This window comes from Pristiophorus japonicus, chromosome 24 (genome assembly GCF_044704955.1).
Source record: "Pristiophorus japonicus isolate sPriJap1 chromosome 24, sPriJap1.hap1, whole genome shotgun sequence".
In the NCBI taxonomy this organism is placed as follows: Eukaryota; Metazoa; Chordata; class Chondrichthyes; family Pristiophoridae; genus Pristiophorus; species Pristiophorus japonicus.
In genome coordinates this window covers 5,855,615-5,877,436 of record NC_092000.1, presented here as the reverse complement: position 1 = coordinate 5,877,436, position 21,822 = coordinate 5,855,615, and the positions used below count along the sequence as shown (strand labels likewise).

Genomic DNA, 21,822 nt, shown 5'->3' with positions numbered 1-21,822 from the left:
CAATACTCAAGGTTACATAAGAGGTTACTGCACAAGATAAAAGTTCACTGGGTTGGGGGTAATATATTAACATGGATAGAGGTTTGGCTAACTAACAGAAAACAGAGAGTCGGGATAAATGGGTCATTTTCCAGTTGGCAAACAGTGACTAGTGGGGTGCCACAGGGATCGGTGCTGGGGCCTCAACTATTTACAATCTATATGAATAACTTGGATGAAGGGACCGAGTGTGATGTAGCCAACTTTGCTGATGATACAAAGATGGGTGGGAAAGCAAATTGTGAGGAGGACACAAATAATCTGCAAAGGGATATAGACAGGCTAAGTAATTGGGCAAAAATATGGCAGATGGAGTATAATGTGGGAAAATGTGAAGTTATCGACTTCGGCAGAAAAAATAGAAAAGCAAATTATAATTTAAATGGAGAAAAATTGCAAAGTGCTGCAGTACAGAGAGACCTGGGGGTCCTTGTGTATGAAACACAAAAAGTTAGTATGCAGGTACAGCAAGTAATCAGGAAGGCAAATGGAATGTTGATTGCAAGGGGGATAGAGTATAAAAGCAGAGAAGTCCTGCTACAACTGTACAGGGTATTGGTGAGGTCACACCTGGAGTACTGCGTACAGTTTTGGTATCCGTATTTAAGGAAGGATATACTTACATTGGAGGCTGTTCAGAGAAGGTTCACTAGGTTAATTCTGGAGATGAGGGGGTTGACTTATGAAGATAGATTGAGTAGGCTGGGCCTATACTCATTGACGTTCAAAAGAATGAGAGGAGATCTTATCGAAACATATAAGATAATGAGGGGGCTGGACAGGGTGGATGCAGAGAGGATGTTTGCCCTTGGGGGGGAATCTAGAAGTAGGGGACATAGTCTTACAATAAGGGGCCGTCCATTTAAAACTGAGATGAGGAGGAATTTCTTCTCTCAGAGGGTTGTAAATCTGTGGAATTGTCTGCCCCAGAGAGCTGTGGAGGCTGGGTCATTGAATATATTTAAGACGGAGATAGACAGATTTTTGAGCAATAAGGGAGTAAAGGGTTATGGGGAGCGGGCGGGGAAGTGGAGCTGAGTCCATGATCAGATCAGCCATGATTGTATTAAATGACGGAGCAGGCTCGAGGGGCCGAATGGCTTACTCCTGCTCCTATTTCTTATGTTCTTATGTTCTTATTAACCCCTTTAGCCTTCTAAAGTCTAGAGAGTACAACCCTAATTTGTGTCATCTCTGCTCGTAACTTAACCCTTAAAGTACGGGTGCAGTAATGTATTTGCTTCATGGGTTCTTTGCTAAAGAATTCATAGCAACACATTGCTATTAAGAACGAGTTGGTTTATTAGCAAAGGTTTAACAATCACACTACACATTACCAGGTCATCCACCAGGCTCACAACCACCTGCCCCATCGTGGAACCCCCGAACCCAACTGGCCGGGGTTTTATTGAGTCTTGTGAACATCACGTGACTGGCTAAGCCACTCCCAACTCTACAGCTCTCCCAACCTGTGAGCATGCACACAGGATGCATACATTACAATTGGTTCAGAGAATGGGGTTCCATTTCATCCATGACACAAAGGCCCTTTTATAAAACCCAACCATTGATTGCTCAAAACCCACCTCATCGGACTCGAGATATCAGTCCCACCCTCCCGAGAGCTGACCGGTCAATAGTGACAACCTCCAACACCAGTGAGAGATGTGTACTTTGCTGGCTTTCTGCAGCTGTCATGGGTCGCCTGCACCCTTGTCCCAGTCAACACTACCTGACAGACGCAGTGTGCCCACGTGGGCTTAAACTCACGTCTGATGATGTAACAGAACGAGCTGGCAAAGAAGGGCTTGACCCCATCGCAGATTGGTGTGATCCTGAGGGACTCCCATGGTGTTTGCCCAAGTGCGTTTTGTTACTGGGAGCAAGATCCTCGGGATACTTGAAGTCCAAGGGGCTGGCTCCAGACCTCCCAGAGGATTTTGTACCCTCTGACAAAGACTGCTGTGGCTGCCCGCGAGCATTTGGAGAGGAACAGCAAGGAAAACGATGCCAAGTTCCGTTTGATTCTTATTAAGAGCAGAATCCACAGGCTGGCTCATCATGACAAGTCCAAGCGGGTCCTTCCACATAACTAAAGTATCAATCCTTCACAGTTTCAGCACTTGCAGCCGAAGAAGTTTCTTTATTGGGTCTAAAAAATAAAATGCTCACATCTTATTGAAACACTGTCTGCTTAAAAAACTGATCGTTGTATGGTTTATAGCTTAAGTGGAACCTTTCGGTAAAATTACGTCCTATTCTCGCGGCTAACCAGCTATAATTCCAAGGGGACAAATCAAGCAAATTAATCTTGAAGCGTACAATGTCTGTCGAAAGAGATTGTGACTCACCATCATCATCAGCGCTACTCACTTTCACTTCCGATTCTGCGCTTAACGGCAACACTGGAAGACCAATAGAAGGAACGGCCGATGTATTTCCAAGTTAGCGACTTAGATGATTGGAAAACACAACTTACAGAAATATTTCCAATAACTTACTGTTATTTTGAATCTTGCTCAGTTCGGTCATTACTTTGGCCTGCTCTTGCTCCATTTTTGCACTGAACGAGGAGACTGAAAGACAGATAGAACCCGCATTAGATAAACAGCAACTGAACGTCAAAAACACAAGACTTTGAGGCAACCATTTTCTTAAAGTGTGACTAACTGTTTTTACTCAGGTGCATCAGCCTTTATGTTGCTGTGCGTTGTAGAGAGACGGTTTATTCAGTACTTCTGCCGCTATCACTAAATGTATTGTGGGACTTTGGAAAGCCTCCAGAGAGTGTGGAAAGCACTTTGTATCAGAGTTTAATCAATTCTGAACCAATCCATTTTGTATTGTTATAGAAAAGCTGTGATTGATAGACCGCTATCTGTTAGGTAAACTGCGGTGATTGGCTCAACTCTCCATGAACTAATAGATGACCCATCTAAAGGGATACAAAATTCACAAGACCCCCCACCCCTGTGTTTGGGCTCATTCGAAAGGAAATTTAATTTGGGACTATCTACCAAAAAGTTGGAACTCATAAAGTGCTTATGGAAGAAACTACGAACTTTAAAAGAATTTTGGATTTTAAAAGATAAACTCAAGGCTGTGAGTGGACATACGGAACTAGCAAGAGACAGTCTAATTAAGTGAAGCTACCTGGGTGTGAGGACTAAGTTAATCTGCCTGGAAGAATGAGTATTCGAAAATCCTTCTCCACAAGAGACATAAACATCACAAAGTCACCCAGGGATAGCTGCCCATCAACATGGGTCTGGACAACCATTTCATCATATACATCACAAAGAGGCCCAATCCAGCCTGTATGCGAAAGACTAAGCACAAAAGGACATTGCAATTACCAAATTAATATTTCCATCAGGAAACAGTTTTCGAACATCAACTCACCCAAAACATATCAACTTTTAATGAGCCCACCAAAACATTACAAAGAAGAACCAAGCCCGCCAAAATTATACAAAGGATTTTGAACAGATTTGGCGGGAAGATTAGAACACTGAAATCGTATAACTGTTTTCAACAGAGTTAGGTGGTTGCTAGGTAGCTACAAGGCTGCTACTACCTCAGGTGCTATACTGCGAGTATGTCATCAAGACAAGGAGAGAAACCAATGCGACAGTTGTAGACTAACTTCTCCAGCCTCGAAGTCCTGAAGTTCTGAAGGAAGGAAGAACATCACCATCGTGGCAACAACCAACCTCGGTCAACATGGTATCAACGGAAAAACAACCGTGATCTACCGTTAACTGTCAAAAGGATTGGTAAGCATAGTCCCTGCCTGCCCTGGAGTCTAACCTAGCTAGAATTAGGTATTGGGAGGTGGGAGGTATCATTTTACTGAACCCCCTTTGAATGTGTAGTGTATCGGTCTTTATTAGAGTGATTATAAGTTTGGCCTTGTATTTTTCTTACTAGAGTAATAAGTCTGTGTTACTTTGACTGTAATAACAACAAAGTTCTTTTTGCATCAAGCCAGTGTCCTTTGCACTTTTGTCACACCCCCCAGATAAATTCAGAGAACAGAATCCAAGGGAGTGGGAGCGATTCGAACCACTCAAGTTGGTCAGAAGGGACCCTGACCCCCTCATAGAGACCACCCCCTTACACATCAAAAAACAGCCCCATTCAAAGAAGGACTTACATTTCTATAGCGCCTTTCATGACCACCGGACGTCTTCAAGTGCTTTTTGGAGTGTAGTCACTGTTGTAATGTGGGAAACGCAGCAGCCAACTTGCGCACAGCAAGCTCCCACACACAGCAATGTGATAATGACAAGTTAATCTGTTTTAGTGACATTGATTTAGGAATAAATATTGGCCCCAGGACACCGGGGATAACAGCCCTGCTCTTCTTTGAAATACTGTAGTGCCATGGAATAGTTTACGTCCACCTGCAGGCTCGAAGGGCCGAATGGCCTACTCTTGCACCTATTTTCTATGTTTCTATGTTTCTATTTGGCTCTTCGAGCCTGCACCACCATTCAATAAGATCATGGCTATTCATTCCCTCAGTACCCCTTTCCTGCTTTCTCTCCATACCCCTTGATCCCTTTAGCCGTAAGGGCCATATCCAACTCCCTCTTGAATATATCTAATGAACTGGCTTCAACAACTCTCTGCGGCAGGGAATTCCACAGGTTCACAATTCTCTGAGTGAAGAAGTTTCTCCTCATCTCGGTCCTAAATGGCTTACCCCTTATCTTTAGACTGTGACCCCTGGTTCTGGACTTCCCCAACATCGGGAACATTCTTCCTGCATCTAACCTGTCCAGTCCCGTCAGAATTTTATATGTTTCTATGAGATCCCCTCTCATTCTTCTAAATTCCAGTGTATATAAACCTAGTCGATCCAGTCTTTCTTCATATGTCAGTCCTGCCATCCTGGGAATCAGTCTGGTGAACCTTCGCTGCACTCCCTCAATAGCAAGAATGTCCTTCCTCAGATTAGGAGACCAAAACAGCAAACAATACTCAAGGTTACATAAAAGGTTACTGCACAAGATAAAAGTTCACTGGGTTGGGGGTAATATATTAGTATGGATAGAGGATTGGCTAACTAACAGAAAACAGAGAGTCGGGATAAATGGGTCTTTTTCCGGTTGGCAAACAGTGACTAGTGGGGTGCCGCAGGGATCGGTGCTGGGGCCTCAACTATTTACAATCTATATGAATGACTTGGATGAAGGGACCGAGTGTGATGTAGCCAAGTTTGCTGATGATACAAAGATGGGTGGGAAAGCAAATTGTGAGGAGGACACAAATAATCTGCAAAGGGATATAGACAGGCTAAGTAATTGGGCAAACATTTGGCAAATGGAGTATAATGTGGGAAACTGTGAGGTTATCCACTTCGGCAGAAAAAATAGAAAAGCAAATTATAATTTAACTGGAGAAAAATTGCAAAGTGCTGCAGTACAGAGAGACCTGGGGGTCCTTGTGTATGAAACATAAAACGTTAGTATGCAGGTACAGCAAGTAATCAGGAAGGCAAATGGAATGTTGACCTTTATTGCAAGGGGGATAGAGTATAAAAGCAGAGAAGTCCTGCTACAACTGTACAGGGTATTGGTGAGGTCACACCTGGAATATTGCGTACAGTTTTGGTATCCGTATTTAATGAAGGATATACTTACATTGGAGGCTGTTTTGAGAAGGTTCACTAGGTTAATTCCGGAGATGAGGGGGTTGACATGAAGATAGATTGAGTAGGCTGGGCCTATACTCATTGACGTTCAAAAGAATGAGAGGAGATCTTATCGAAACATATAAGATAATGAGGGGGCTGGACAGGGTATGTGCAGAGAGGATGTTTGCCCTTGGAGGGGGGATCTAGAAGTAGGGGACATAGTCTTAGAATAAGGGGCCGTCCATTTAAAACTGAGATGAGGAGGAATTTCTTCTCTCAGAGGGTTGTAAATCTGTGGAATTGTCTGCCCCAGAGAGCTGTGGAGGCTGGGTCATTGAATATATTTAAGACGGCGATGGACAGATTTTTGAGCAATAAGGGAGTAAAGGGTTATGGGGAGCGGGCAGGAAAGTGGAGCTGAGTCCATGATCAGATCAGCCATGATCGTATTAAATGACGGAGCAGGCTCGAGGGGCCGAATGGCTTACTCCTGCTCCTATTTCTTATGTTCTTATGTTCTTATTAACCCCTTTAGCCTTCTAAAGTCTAGAGAATACAACCCTAATTTGTGTCATCTCTGCTCGTAACTTAACCCTTAAAGTACGGATGCAGTAATGTATTTGCTTCATGGGTTCTTTGCTTAAGAATTCATAGCAACACATTGCTATTAAGAACGAGTTGGTTTATTAGCAAAGGTTTAACAATCACACTACACATTACCAGGTCATCCACCAGGCTCACAACCACCTGCCCCATCGTGGATCCCCCGAACCCAACTGGCCGGGGTTTTATTGAGTCTTGTGAACATCACGTGACTGGCTAAGCCACTCCCAACTCAACAGCTCTACAAACCTGTGAGCATGTTCACAGGTATATACATTACAGGTATCATTCCGGTAACCTATGCTGCACTCTGTCCAGGGCCAATATATTCTCCCTAAGGAGTGGTGCCCAGATCTGCTCACAGTGCTCCAGGTGGGGTCTAACCAGGGCTTTGTACAGCTGCAGCATAACTTCTGCTCCCTTGTACTCGAGTCCTCGAGATATATAGGCCAGCATTCCATTAGCCTTTTTGATTATTTTCCGTACCTGGACATTTTCATGATCTAAGTACCTGAAGCCCCCAAGTCTGTTTGGACATCCGAAAATACAACATGCGAAAATGATTTCAATAACTTACTGTTATTTTGAATCTTGGTCAGTTCAGAAATTACTTTGTTCGGCTCCTGCTTCATATCTTTACTTAACTCCGAGACTGAAAGACAGATAGAAATCAGCTCCATCATCAAATAAACAGCAGCCCAAAGTTAAAAACAACAAGACTTTGAGGCAACCATTTTCATGGAGTGTGACAAGCCTTTTAATCAAGGGTTCATCAGCATTTATGTCAAATGCATTTATCACTCGAACCTCTCCTTAGTTTATTGATCAAGCGTGACAATTCTACAATGGCAGTCGCAGGAATTGCCTCAATTTATAACAGTTAATATATTTACACCATCTCTCATCTCAGAAAATCACACTTGGGACCAGTATTGAAGGAAATAAACTTTCACGTAAAACCCCAGTCAAGGGAACCCCAGAATCTTTCCTTTGAGGAAAGGTGAATCATTTTGGAAGTTGCATGTCAGCCGCTTACTTGATATTTGTAACTGTTTTTTACTCATTCCTGGGATGTTGGGCATTGCTGGCAAGGCCGGCATTTATTGCCCATCCCTAATTGCCCCTTGAGAAGGTGGTGGTGAGCCGCCTTCTTGAACCGCTGCAGTCCGTGTGGTGAAGGTGCTCCCACAGTGCTGTTAGGGAGGGAGTTCCAGGATTGTGACCCAGCGATGATGAAGGAATGACCGATATATTTCCAAGTCAGGATGGTGTGTGACTGGGAGGGGAACGTGGAGGCGGTGGAGTTCCCATGCACCTGCTGCCCTTGTCCTTCTAGGGGGTAGAGGTCGCGGGTTTGGGAGGTGCTGCCGAAGAACGAAGAACTTATTTGGAGGCGAGTGGCAAATAAACTTATCATATAACCGGGACTCTCCGGAACTCTGTTTGATGCTTTGCTACCTCACAGATATCGGGTCCTTCATTGAAACATCTGCAAACTCATCCCTTTTTGGTGTGGAAACAAGTCATCCTCGTTCGAGGGACCGCCGATGATGACGATGATGATGACCTTACAGAGCGTGCTCAGGAGACAATGAAAGATAGTAGGATCTAATTGGTGCCAATCCCACTGCCGAGCCTACCTCATCGGACTCGAGATATCAGTCCCACCCTCCCGAGAGCTGACCGGTCAATAGTGACAACCTCCAACACCAGTGAGAGATGTGTACTTTGCTGGCTTTCTGCAGCTGTCATGGGTCGCCTGCACCCTTGTCCCAGTCAACACTACCTGACAGACGCAGTGTGCCCACGTGGGCTTAAACTCACGTCTGATGATGTAACAGAACGAGCTGGCAAAGAAGGGCTTGACCCCATCGCAGATTGGTGTGATCCTGAGGGACTCCCATGGTGTTTGCCCGAGTGCGTTTTGTTACTGGGAGCAAGATCCTCGGGATACTTGAAGTCCAAGGGGCTGGCTCCAGACCTCCCAGAGGATTTTGTACCCTCTGACAAAGACTGCTGTGGCTGCCCGTGAGCATTTGGAGAGGAACAGCAAGGAAAACGATGCCAAGTTCTGTTTGATTCTTATTAAGAGCAGAATCCACAGGCTGGTTCATCATGACAAGTCCAAGCGGGTCCTTCCACATAACTAAAGTATCAATCCTTCACAGTTTCAGCACTTGCAGCCGAAGAAGTTTCTTTATTGGGTCTAAAAAATAAAATGCTCACATCTTATTGAAACACTGTCTGCTTAAAAAACTGATCGTTGTATGTTTTATAGCTTAAGTGGAACCTTTCGGTAAAATTACGTCCTATTCTCGCGGCTAACCAGCTGTAATTCCAAGGGGACAAATCAAGCAAATTAATCTTGAAGCGTACAATGTCTGTCGAAAGAGATTGTGACTCACCATCATCATCAGCGCTACTCACTTTCACTTCCGATTCTGCGCTTAACGGCAACACTGGAAGACCAATAGAAGGAATGGCCGATGTATTTCCAAGTTAGCGACTTAGATGATTGGAAAACACAACTTACAGAAATATTTCCAATAACTTACTGTTATTTTGAATCTTGCTCAGTTCGGTCATTACTTTGGCCTGCTCTTGCTCCATTTTTGCACTGAACGAGGAGACTGAAAGACAGATAGAACCCGCATTAGATAAACAGCAACTGAACGTCAAAAACACAAGACTTTGAGGCAACCATTTTCTTAAAGTGTGACTAACTGTTTTTACTCAGGTGCATCAGCCTTTATGTTGCTGTGCGTTGTAGAGAGACGGTTCATTCAGTACTTCTGCCGCTATCACTAAATGTATTGTGGGACTTTGGAAAGCCTCCAGAGAGTGTGGAAAGCACTTTGTATCAGAGTTTAATCAATTCTGAACCAATCCATTTTGTATTGTTATAGAAAAGCTGTGATTGATAGACTGCTATCTGTTAGGTAAACTGCGGTGATTGGCTCAACTCTCCATGAACTAATAGATGACCCATCTAAAGGGATACAAAATTCACAAGACACCCCACCCCTGTGTTTGGGCTCATTAGAAAGGAAATTTAATTTGGGACTATCTACCAAAAAGTTGGAACTCATAAAGTGCTTATGAAAGAAACTACGAACTTTAAAAGAATTTTGGATTTTAAAAGATAAACTCAAGGCTGTGAGTGGACATACGGAACTAGCAAGAGACAGTCTAATTAAGTGAAGCTACCTGGGTGTGAGGACTAAGTTAATCTGTCTGGAAGAATGAGTATTCGAAAATCCTTCTCCACAAGAGACATTAACATCACAAAGTCACCCAGGGATAGCTGCCCATCAACATGGGTCTGGACAACCATTTCATCATATACATCACAAAGAGGCCCAATCCAGCCTGTATGCGAAAGACTAAGCACAAAAGGACATTGCAATTACCAAATTAATATTTCCCTCAGGAAACAGTTTTCGAACATCAACTCACCCAAAACATATCAACTTTTAACGAGCCCACCAAAACATTACAAAGAAGAACCAAGCCCGCCAAAATTATACAAAGGATTTTGAACAGATTTAGCGGGAAGATTAGAACACTGAAATCGTATAACTGTTTTCAACAGAGTTAGGTGGTTGCTAGGTAGCTACAAGGCTTCTACTACCTCAGTTGCTATACTGCGAGTATGTCATCAAGACAAGGAGAGAAACCAATGCGACAGTTGTAGACTAACTTCTCCAGCCTCGAAGTCCTGAAGTACTGAAGGAAGGAAGAACATCACCATCGTGGCAACAACCGACCTCGGTCAACATGGTATCAACGGAAAAACAACCGCGATCTACCGTTAACTGTCAAAAGGATTGGTAAGCATAGTCCCTGCCTGCCCTGGAGTCTAACCTAGCTAGAATTAGGTATTGGGAGGTGGGAGGTATCATTTTACTGAACCCCCTTTGAATGTGTAGTGTATCGGTCTTTATTAGAGTGATTATAAGTTTGGCCTTGTATTTTTCTTACTAGAGTAATAAGTCTGTGTTACTTTGACTGTAATAACAACAAAGTTCTTTTTGCATCAAGCCAGTGTCCTTTGCACTTTTGTCACACCCCCCAGATAAATTCAGAGTACAGAATCCAAGGGAGTGGGAGCGATTCGAACCACTCAAGTTGGTCAGAAGGGACCCTGACCCCCCTCATAGAGACCACCCCCTTACACATCAAAAAACAGCCCCATTCAAAGAAGGACTTACATTTCTATAGCGCCTTTCATGACCACCGGACGTCTTCAAGTGCTTTTTGGAGTGTAGTCACTGTTGTAATGTGGGAAACGCAGCAGCCAACTTGCGCACAGCAAGCTCCCACACACAGCAATGTGATAATGACAAGTTAATCTGTTTTAGTGACATTGATTTAGGAATAAATATTGGCCCCAGGACACCGGGGATAACAGCCCTGCTCTTCTTTGAAATACTGTAGTGCCATGGAATAGTTTACGTCCACCTGCAGGCTCGAAGGGCCGAATGGCCTACTCTTGCACCTATTTTCTATGTTTCTATGTTTCTATTTGGCCCTTCGAGCCTGCACCACCATTCAATAAGATCATGGCTATTCATTTCTTCAGTACCCCTTTCCTGCTTTCTCTCCATACCCCTTGATCCCTTTAGCCGTAAGGGCCATATCCAACTCCCTCTTGAATATATCTAATGGACTAGCCTCAACAACTCTCTGCGGCAGGAAATTCCACAGGTTCACAATTCTCTGAGTCAAGAAGTTTCTCCTCATCTCAGTCCTAAATGGCGTACCCCTTATCCTTAGACTGTGACCCCTGGTTCTGGACTTCCCCAACATCGGGAACATTCTTCCTGCATCTAACCTGTCCAGTCCCGTCAGAATTTTATATGTTTCTATGAGATCCCCTCTCATTCTTCTAAATTCCAGTGAATATAAGCCTAGTCGATCCAGTCTTTCTTCATATGTCAGTCCTGCCATCCTGGGAATCAGTCTGGTGAACCTTCGCTGCACTCCCTCAATAGCAAGAATGTCCTTCCTCAGATTAGGAGATCAAAACTGCAAACAATACTCAAGGTTACATAAAAGGTTACTGCACAAGATAAAAGTTCACTAGGTTGGGGGAAATATATTATCATGGATAGAGGATTGGCTAACTAACAGAAAACAGAGAGTCGGGATAAATGGGTCATTTTCCGGTTGGCAAACAGTAACTAGTGGGGTGCCGCAGGGATCAGTGCTGGGGCCTCAACTATTTACAATCTATATTAATGACTTGGATGAAGGGACCGAGTGTGATGTAGCCAAGTTTACTGATGATACAAAGATGGGTGGGAAAGCAAATTGTGAGGAGGACACAAATAATCTGCAAAGGGATATAGACAGGCTAAGTGAGTGGGAAAAAATTTGGCAGATGGAGTATAATCTGGGAAAATGTGAGGTTATCCACTTTGGCAGAAAAAATAGAAAAGCAAATTATAATTTAAATGGAGAAAAATTGCACAGTGCTGCAGTACAGTGGGACCTGGGGGTCCTTGTGCATGAAACACAAAACGTTAGTATGCAGGTACAGCAAGTAATCAGGAAGGCAAATGGAATGTTGGCCTTTATTGCAAGGGGGATAGAGTATAAAAGCAGAGAAGTCCTGCTACAACTGTACAGGGTATTGGTGAGGCCACACCTGGAGTACTGCGTACAGTTTTGGTCTCCGTATTTAAGGAAGGATATACTTGCATTGGAGGCTGTTCAGAGAAGGTTCACCAGGTTGATTCCGGAGATGAGGGGGTTGACTTATGAAGATAGGTTGAGTAGGTTGGGCCTACATTGGAGTTCAGAAGAATGAGAGGTGATCTTATCGAAACAGAAAAGATAATGAGGGGGCTCGACAAGGTGGATGCAGAGAGGATGGTTCCCCTCGGGGGGGAATCTAGAAGTAGGGGACATAGTCTTAGAATAAGGGACCGCCCAGGATGTAACAGAACTGAGAAGAGGAGGAATTTCTGAGATTAGGAGGAATTTCTTCTCTCAGAGGCTTGTAAATCTGTGGAATTCTCTGCCCCAGAGAGCTGTGGAGGCTGGGTCATTGAATATATTTAAGGTGGAGATAGACAGATTTTTGATCAATAAGGATGTAAAGGGTTATGGGGAGCGGACAGGAAAGTGGAGCTGAGTCCATGATCAGATCAGCCATGATCGTATTAAATGACGGAGCATGCTCGAGGGGCCGAATGGCTTACTCCTGCTCCTATTTCTTATGTTCTTATGTTCTTATTAACCCCTTTAGCCTTCTAAAGTCCAGAGAATACAACCCTAATTTGTGTCATCTCTGCTCGTAACTTAACCCTTAAAGTACGGGTGCAGTAATGTATTTGCTTCATGGGTTCTTTGCTTAAGAATTCATAGCAACACATTGCTATTAAGAACGAGTTGGTTTATTAGCAAAGGTTTAACAATCACACTACAAATTACCAGGTCATCCACCAAGCTCACAACCACCTGCCCCATCGTGGATCCCCCGAACCCAACTGGCCGGGGTTTTATTGAGTCTTGTGAACATCACGTGACTGGCTAAGCCACTCCCAACTCAACAGCTCTACAAACCTGTGAGCATGCTCACAGGTATATACATTACAGGTATCATTTTGGTAACCTATGCTGCACTCTGTCCAGGGCCAATATATCCTCCCTGAGCTGTGGTGCCCAGATCTGCTCACAGTGCTCCAGGTGGGGTCTAACTAGGGCTTTGTACAGCTGCAGCATAACTTCTGCTCCCTTGTACTCGAGTCCTCGAGATATATAGGCCAGCATTCCATTAGCCTTTTTGATTATTTTCCGTACCTGGACATTTTCATGATCTAAGTACCTGAAGTCCCCAAGTCTGTTTGGACATCCCAAAATACAACATGCGAAAATGATTTCAATAACTTACTGTTATTTTGAATCTTGGTCAGTTCAGAAATTACTTTGATCTGCTCCTGCTCCATATCTTTACTTAACTCCGAGACTGAAAGACAGATAGAAATCAGCTCCATCATCAAATAAACAGCAGCCCAAAGTTAAAAACAACAAGACTTTGAGGCAACCATTTTCATGGAGAGTGACAAGCCTTTTAGTCAAGGGTTCATCAGCATTTATGTCAAATGCATTCATCACTCGAACCTCTCCTTAGTTTATTGATCAAGCGTGACAATTCTACAATGGCAGTCGCAGGAATTGCCTCAATTTATAACAGTTAATATATTTACACCATCTCTCATCTCAGAAAATCACACTTGGGACCAATATTGAAGGAAATAAACTTTCACATAAAACCCCAGTCAAGGAAACCCTAGAATCTTTCCTTTGAGGAAAGGTGAATCATTTTGGAAGTTGCATGTCAGCCGCTTACTTGATATTTGTAACTGTTTTTTACTCATTACTGGGATGTTTGGCGTCGCTGGCAAGGCCGGCATTTATTGCCAATCCCTAATTGCCCCTCGAGAAGGTGGTGGTGAGCCGCCTTCTTGAACCGCTGCAGTCCGTGTGGTGAAGGTGCTCCCACAGTGCTGTTAGGGAGGGAGTTCCAGGATTGTGACCCAGCGACGATGAAGGAACGACCGATATATTTCCAAGTCAGGATGGTGTGTGACTGGGAGGGGAACGTGGAGGTGATGGTGTTCCCATGCGCCTGCTGCCCTTGTCCTTCTAGGGGGTAGAGGTCGCGGGTTTGGGAGGTGCTGCCGAAGAACGAAGAACTTCTTTGGAGACGAGCAGCAAATAAATTTATCGTGTAACCGGGTCTCTCCGGAACTCTGTTTGATGCTTTGCTACCTCACAGATATCGGGTCCTTCATTGAAACATCTGCAAACTCACCCCTTTTTGGTGTGGAAACAAGTCATCCTCATTCGAGGGACCGCCTGTGATGATGACGGACTGCAGCGGCTCAAGAAGGCGGCTCACCACCACCTTCTCAAGGGTGATTAGCGATGGGCAACCAGCGATGCCCGCCTCTCATGAACGAATAAAAAATAAATTGAGGCGAATAGCACGGGTGTGATTAAAGGGAACCCAAGATGAGGGAGAAAGGAATAGGAGGATGTGTTGATGGGGTGAGATGAAGAGGGGTGGGAGAGGGCTGGTGTGGAACATAAACCCCGGCACGGAGCCGTTGGGTCGAATGGTCTGTTTCTGTGCTGCACACTCGATGTAAATCGATATAAAAACTGTGTGTGTCATAAGGGTGGGATTCCTTCATTCCACCAATCATAACTCCAGCCCCTTCACCGCTCCCCATCCCCCACCCCCCGGACCCCACCATTCTCTAAGGACACCGACCTATGCTGGGATAGGGTTGTCAGGGACCCAGAGCAACCTTCGCCTCCTTGAACTGGTGCCTGATCACCAATTGTGAGCTAAGACACAGAGTGGCAGCAAAACTATTTGGCCATCACTTGAGATCCACATTCTTCAACAGGTGTCCCTGGATTGCGGACCCCACACTAATTCTACCCGCAGAGTTGAACATAAGAACATAAGAAATAGGAGCAGGAGTAGGCCATACGGCCCCTCGAGCCTGCTCCGCCATTCAATAAGATCGTGGCTGATCTGATCTTCGCCTCAGCTCCACTTCCCCGCCCGCTCCCCGTAACCCTCGACTCCCTTATCGTTCAAAAATCTGTCTGTCTCCAAATAAAATATATTCTATGACCCAGCCTCCACAGCTCTCTGGGGCAAAGAATTCCACAGATTCACAACCCTCTGAGAGAAGAAATTCCTCCTCATCTCCGTTTTAAATGGGCGGCCCCTTATTCTGAAACTATGTCCCCTCGTTCTAGATTCCCCCACGAGGGGAATCATCCTCTCCACATCTACTCTGTCAAGACCCTCAGAATCTTATAAGTTTCAATAAGATCATCTCTCATTATTCTAAACTCCAATGAGTATAGGCCCAACCTGCTTAACCTTTGTTCATATGAAAACCCCTTCATCTCAGGAATCAACTTTGTGAACCTTCTCTGAACTGCATCCAATGCAAGTATATAATTCCTTAAATACGGAGACCAAAACTGTACGCAGTACTCTAGGTGTGGTCTCACCAATACCCTGTACACTTGTAGCAGGACTTCTCTGCTTTTATACTCTATCCCCCTTGCAATAAAGGCCAACATTCCATTTGTCTTCCTGATTACTTGCTGTACCTGCATACTAACTTTTTGTGTTTCATGCACAAGGACTCCCCAGATCCCTCTGTACAGCAACATTTTGTAATCACTCTCCATTTAAATAATAATATTCTTTTTTATTCTTCCTGCCAAAGTGGATAACCTCACATTTTCCCACATTATTCTCCATTTGCCAAATGTTTGCCCACTCACTGAGCCTGTCTGTATCCCTTTGCAGATTCTTTGTGTCCTTCATCCAGTCATTAATATAGATTGTAAATAGTTGAGGCCCCAGCACCGATCCCCGAGGCACCCGACTAGTCACTGTTTGTCAACCTGACAATGAACCATTTATTCCGACTCTCTGTCCTCTGTTAGTTAGCCAATCCTCTATCCATGCCAATATATTACCCCCAACCCCGTGAGCTCTTATCTTGGCACCTTATCGAATGCCTTCTGGAAATGCAGAATGTCACAGAGCCAAGCAGCAGAAGCCAGCGTATAACCCTTCCAGTTTCCGTTCCATTGACCTTGTGTGCCAGTCGGAGACGGTTTCTGTCCGGTTAGTGCGAAGTACTTACCTTTTACCAGAACAAGCAAGAGCAGAATCAGATTCATGAGGAAAGATACTCCCATAATCAGAAAGAAGACGCATGCTTTCCCACATAAAATGGACCACCCTCCACATGAAAGCTCTCCTCTGAAATCTGGAGGGAAAAAAAGAGAAAAGTCAGATGAACGGTTGATCCGTAGCTCAATAAGATTTAGAGGTATGTCCACAACCCACACTCCCAGCGGGGTGCCCCACTCCCAGGGATCACGGGTTGGAGAGTTGGGCTGCAGTGTTCTGGGCCTTCTCTGACTAGTGCTCTCTTCGGCAGCACCCCAGAGTCAAGGATGACTTGGTTTCCACACCGTTTATGAGTTCTCAGGTGACCGATGAGACTGATGCAGGATCTACTCATTTTAAAGGGTGGAAGATGCCTGTGGGTGGATTTTTTTAACGTGGGGTGACCGTTGCACACCAGCCACCACACGGGCTTGACGGAGCTAGGTCTTGGTCCAGTGGCAAGGGTTAACCAAGACGACTGGAGACCAGCTCTGCTGCATGGGCCACACACGCACACACACACACATGTTCCTACTGTCCCCCTCCCTCTCTCCCTCAGGTCCTCTTTCCTTGGGTTTCAGAGAATGCAGTGTAGGCTTCCCAACCTCACTGCTCGGCCCCGGCCCTGCCCCTGGGCCCCGGCCCTGCTCCTGGGCCCCGACCCTGCCCCTGGGCCTCGACCCTGCCCCTGGGCCCCGGCCCTGCCCCTGGGCCCCGACCCTGCCCCTGGGCCCCGGCCCTGCCCCTGGGCCCCGACCCTGCCCCTGGGCCCCGGCCCTGCCCCTGGGCCCCGACCTCATCCCTGGGCCCTGACCCTGCTCCTGGGCCCCGACCCTGCCCCTGGGCCCCGACCCTGCCCCTGGGCCCCGGCCCTGCCCCTGGGCCCCGACCCTGCCCCTGGGCCCCGACCCTGCCCCTGGGCCCCGGCCCTGCCCCTGGGCCCCGACCCTGGGCCCCGACCCTGCCCCTGGGACCAGACCCTGCCCCCGGGTCCCGACCCCACCACTGGGCCCCGACCGTGCCCCTGGGCTCCGACCCCAGCACTGGGCCCCGACCCTGGGCCCCGACCCTGCCCCTGGGCCCCAACCTCGCCCCCGGGCCCCGACCCTGCCCCTGGGCCAAGACCTTGCCTCCGGGTCCCGACCCCACCACTGGGCCCCGACCGTGCCCCTGGGCCCCGACCCCAGCACTGGGCCCCGACCCTGCCCCTGGGCCCCGACCCCGCCCCCCGGGCCCAGACCCTGCCCCCGGGCCCCGACCCCACCACTGGGCCCTGACCCCACCACTGGGCCCCGACCCTGCCCCCGGGCCCAGACCCTGCCCCCAGGCCCCGACCCCACCAATGGGCTCCGACCCTGCCCCCGGGTGCTGACCCTGAGACCCGACCCTACCCCTGGTCCCCGACCTTGCCCCTGGGACCCGACCTCGCCCCTGGGCCCTGACCCCGTCCCCGGGCCCAGACCCTGCCCCCGTGCCCCAACCTCGCTGCTGGGCCCGGATCTCGCTCCCGGGCTCCGACTCTACCCCTGGGCCCCGACCCCACCACTGAGCCCCGACCCTGCCCCTGGGCCCCGACCTCATCCCTGGGCCCTGACCCTGCTCCTGGGCCCCGACCCTGCCCCTGGGCCCCGACCTCATCCCTGGGCCCTGACCCTGCTCCTGGGCCCCGACCTTGCCCCTGGGCCCCGACCCTGCCCCTGGGCCCCAACCCTGGGACCTGACCCTGACCCTGGGCCCTGACCCTGGGCCCCGACACTGGGCTCCGACCCTGCCCCTGGGCCCTGATCCTGCCCCTGGGCCCTGACCCTGCTCCTGGGCCCTGACCTCGTCCCTGGACCCCGACCCTGGGCCCCGACCCTGCCCGTGGGACCCGACCCCCCCCCTGTCTCCTGCCCCTGGGCCCCGACCTTGTCCCGGGTCCCCGACCCTGCCCCTGGGCCCTGACCCTGCCCCTGGGCCCCGATCCTACACCTGGGCCCTGCCCCTGCCCCTGGGCCCTGCCCCTGGGTCCCGACCTTGTCCCTGGGCCCCAACCCTGGGCCCTGACCTTGCCCCTGGGCTCTGACCCTGCCCCTGGGCCCCGACCCTGCCCCTGGGCCCCAACCCTGGACCCTGACCCTGCCCCTGGGCCCCGACCCTGCCCTTGGGCCCGGACCTTGCTCCCAGGCTCCGACCATGCCCCTGAGCCCCGACCTCACTGCCGAGTCAGTACAGTTCTCCACTGGAGGCTGTGGGAGCCCAGAATTACTCCTCTGATGAAAGAGTTTCCACTTTGGGCATTATCGAGAAATTGCACCAACAAATGCACCTGAAATTGCACTACTTAGGTCACACCAAGCTTCGGCTAAAATTCATTTGCATAATCACAAACACACTATCTTTCCATGAATCAGTGCAATCAGTTCAGCTCAGTTCGATTTGCAACTCCTCAGATAATGGAGCAGTCCATGCCCGCATTTGTGAAACCTGGATGACATTCAGGCTTGGACTGATAAGTGGCAAGTAACATTCATGCCACATAAGTGCCAGGAATGACTATCTCCAACAAGCAAGAGTCTAACCATCTCCCCTTGATATTCAACGGCATTACCATCGCCGAATCCCCCACCATCAACATCCTGGGGGTCACCATTGACCCGAAACTTAACTGGACCAGCCACATAAATACTGTGGCAACAAGAGCGGGTCAGAGGCTGGGTATTCTGTGGCGAGTGTCTCACCTCCTGACTCCCCAAAGCCTTTCCACCATCTACAAGGCACAAGTCAGGAGTGTGATGGAACACTCTCCACTTACCTGGGTGAGTGCAGCTCCAAGAACACTCGAGAAGCTCAACACCATCCAGGACAAAGCAGCCCGCTTGATCGGCACGCTACCCACCACCTTCAACACTCACCCTCTCCACCACCGGCGCCCCCTGGCTGCAGTGTGCACCATCTACAAGATGCACTGCAGCAACTCGCCAAGGCTTCTTCATTACCTGCTCACTGAAAGTGGAAAGAATCTATGCACATGATTTTGCCATGATACACACACTGGCCATACAGTGTCCAAGATAACAACAGACTAGGAGACAAGCAGAAGAAATATTAATGGTCCCTTGGGTCTTAGTCACTTGGGAAGGTCACGCAGACCAATTTGTAGGCCCATTTTTCCAGTGGTGAGAGGGTCGGTAACCAGAGGACACAGATTGAAGATAATTTGCAAAAGAACATGAGGGGAGATGAGGAGAATGTTTTTACGCAGTGAGTTGTGATCGGGAACGCGCTGCCTGAAAGGAGGTGGGATCAGACACAATAGTAACTTTCAAAAGGGGATTGGACCAATACTCGCGAAGGAAAAATGTGCAGGGTTGTGGGGAAAGAGCAGGGGGGGAGTGAGACTGATTGGATCGCTCTGTCACAGAGCCGGCACAGGGACGATGGGCCGAATGGCCCCCTCCTGTGTTGTATAAACCATTACTGTTGAACCTGCTCCGACCGGCCTTTCAAGCAGCGCGTTCCCGATCACAACAACTTGCTGCGTAAAAACATTCTCCTCATCTCCCCCTCCGGTTCTTTTGTCGATTATCTTAAACCTGTACCCTCTTGTTACTGACTCCACCGCCTCTGGAAACAGTCCCTATCTCCACTCTGTCAAAACCCTTCATCATTTTGAAGACCCCTCCCGTTAAATCTCCCGTTAACTTTCTCTGCTTATGTCATTAAAAAGATATATAAATATTGCTCAAATCAATATGGTAATTTTAATGATACCTGTAAGTGGGGGTGGAAGCAGAGTCAATTCTAACTTTCAAAAGAAGAAAAAAGATTTCAGGGCTACGGGGAAATAGCAGGGATTAATTGACTCCACCAAAGAGCCGGTACAGTCACGGTGGGCCAAACGGCGTTGACTCATAGCCCACAGTGTCAGCCATGGCTCAGTGAGCAGCACTCTTGCCTCTGAGTCAGAAGATTGTGGGTTCAAGTCCCACTACAGGAACCTGAGCACATAAATCTAGGCTGATGCTCCCAGTGCAGTACTGAGGGAGCACCGCACTGTCGGAGGGGCAGTACTGAGGGAGTGCTGCACTGTCGGAGGGGCAGTACTGAGGGGGGGCAGTACTGAGGGAGCGCTGCACTGTCGGAGGAGCAGTGCCAGAGGGAGCACCGCACTGTCAGAGGGGCAATACTGAGGGAGTGCTGCACTGTCGGAGGGGCAGTACTGAGGGAACGCTGCACTGTCGGAGGGGCAGTACTGAGGGAGTGTTACACTGTCGGAGGGGCAGTGCCAGAGGGAGCACCGCGCTGTCGGAGGGGCAGTACTGAAGGAGTGCCGCACTGTCGGAGGGGCAGTACTGAGGGAGTACTGCACTGTCGGAGGGGCAGTACTGAGGGAGCGCCGCACTGTCGGAGGGATAGTACTGAGGGAGCGCTGCACTGTCGGAGGGGCAGTACTGAGGGAACGCTGCACTGTCGGAGGGGCAGTACTGAGGGAGCGCTGCACTATTGGAGGTGCCGTCTTTCGGATGAGACATTAAACCGAGGCGATGTCTGCTCTCTCAGGTGGTCGTAAAAGATCCCATGGCACTATTTTGAAGAAGAGCAGGGGAGTTCTCCCCGGTGTCCTGGGGCCAATATTTATCCGCTCAATCAACATCACTAAAGCAGATTATCTGGTCATTATCACATTGCTGTTTGTGGGAGCTTGCTGTGCGCAAGTTGGCTGCCGTGTTTCCCACATTACAACAGTGACTACACTCCAAAAAGAACTTAATTGGCTGTAAAGCGCTTTGAGACGTCCGGTGGTTGTGAAAGGCGTTATATAAATGCAAGCCTTTCTTTCTTTTTCCTTCTGTGCCCTGTAAGATTCCATGTGCTTTTGGTGGTGTGGTTGTAGGGAAGAATCTTGGTCAGGTCACTGGGAGAACTTCCTGCTCTTATTCAGGTAGATGCTACGGGAGCTTGGCTGAGAGGAACATCACGGGGGAGGTGGTTGCGTCATTTGCCGATACACGCTCTGGGCGAGCGCGGAGCTCTGTGGGCAAACGATAGAGTGGAACTTATATGTACGTCATTTAAAATGAAGGCTGTGGAAAATAATACCGGAATCAGAGGTTTCTGTGAAAATATCAAATAATTTAAGATTGACATCACTGGCCCTTCCGACGTGAAGAGCAGATCGCGGGCTGGTTTCAAACAGTTTGCAAAGAGCAGGTTTTCATAGAAGCAGAGCAGTTCTACGGACTGGTTTGCGAGGGAGGTTTCAAATTATAAAAGGGATGGAAGTGGTCCGACTGTTCTCGGTGTCTAGAATGAGGGGACCTAAGATTTTCTAAATTTAAAAAAATTCATTCTCGGGATGTGTGCGTCAATGGCAAGGCCGGCATTTATTGCCCGTCCCTAACTGCCCCTTGAGAAGGTGGTGGTGAGCCGCCTTCTTGAACCGCTGCAGTCCGTGTGGTGAAGGTGCTCCCACAGTGCTGTTAGGGAGGGAGTTCCAGGATTGTGACCCAGCGACGATGAAGGAACGGCCGATATATTTCCAAGTCAGGATGGTGTTTGTGACTGGGAGGGGAACGTGGAGGTGGTGGTGTTCCCATGCGCCTGCTGCCCTTGTCCTTCTAGGGGGTAGAGGTCGCGGGTTTGGGAGGTGCTGCTGAAGTCTCCCATTCAACCAGTGTAACTTCGGCGGAGAACTCCCCCCTGGGGAAATGGGGTTAAGGTCCCTTGCCCCTTTGTTCCCGGGGTTTCTGTGACGAGCGTATGGCCCGAGAACCAGGACATCCTCTCCCAGCTCTTCACCCAGTGCTGATTTGAATCGATTATTGATTGGTTTCTC

The 21,822-nt window shown here is 48.2% G+C and overlaps 2 pseudogenes; both read left to right on the top strand.

The window, feature by feature from the left end:
* Window positions 1-1,704: 1,704 nt before the first annotated feature.
* Window positions 1,705-2,221, top strand: LOC139238002 (small ribosomal subunit protein uS15-like; annotated as a pseudogene).
* Window positions 2,222-8,002: 5,781 nt separating this feature from the next.
* Window positions 8,003-8,519, top strand: LOC139238001 (small ribosomal subunit protein uS15-like; annotated as a pseudogene).
* The last annotated feature ends 13,303 nt before the right edge of the window (window positions 8,520-21,822 follow it).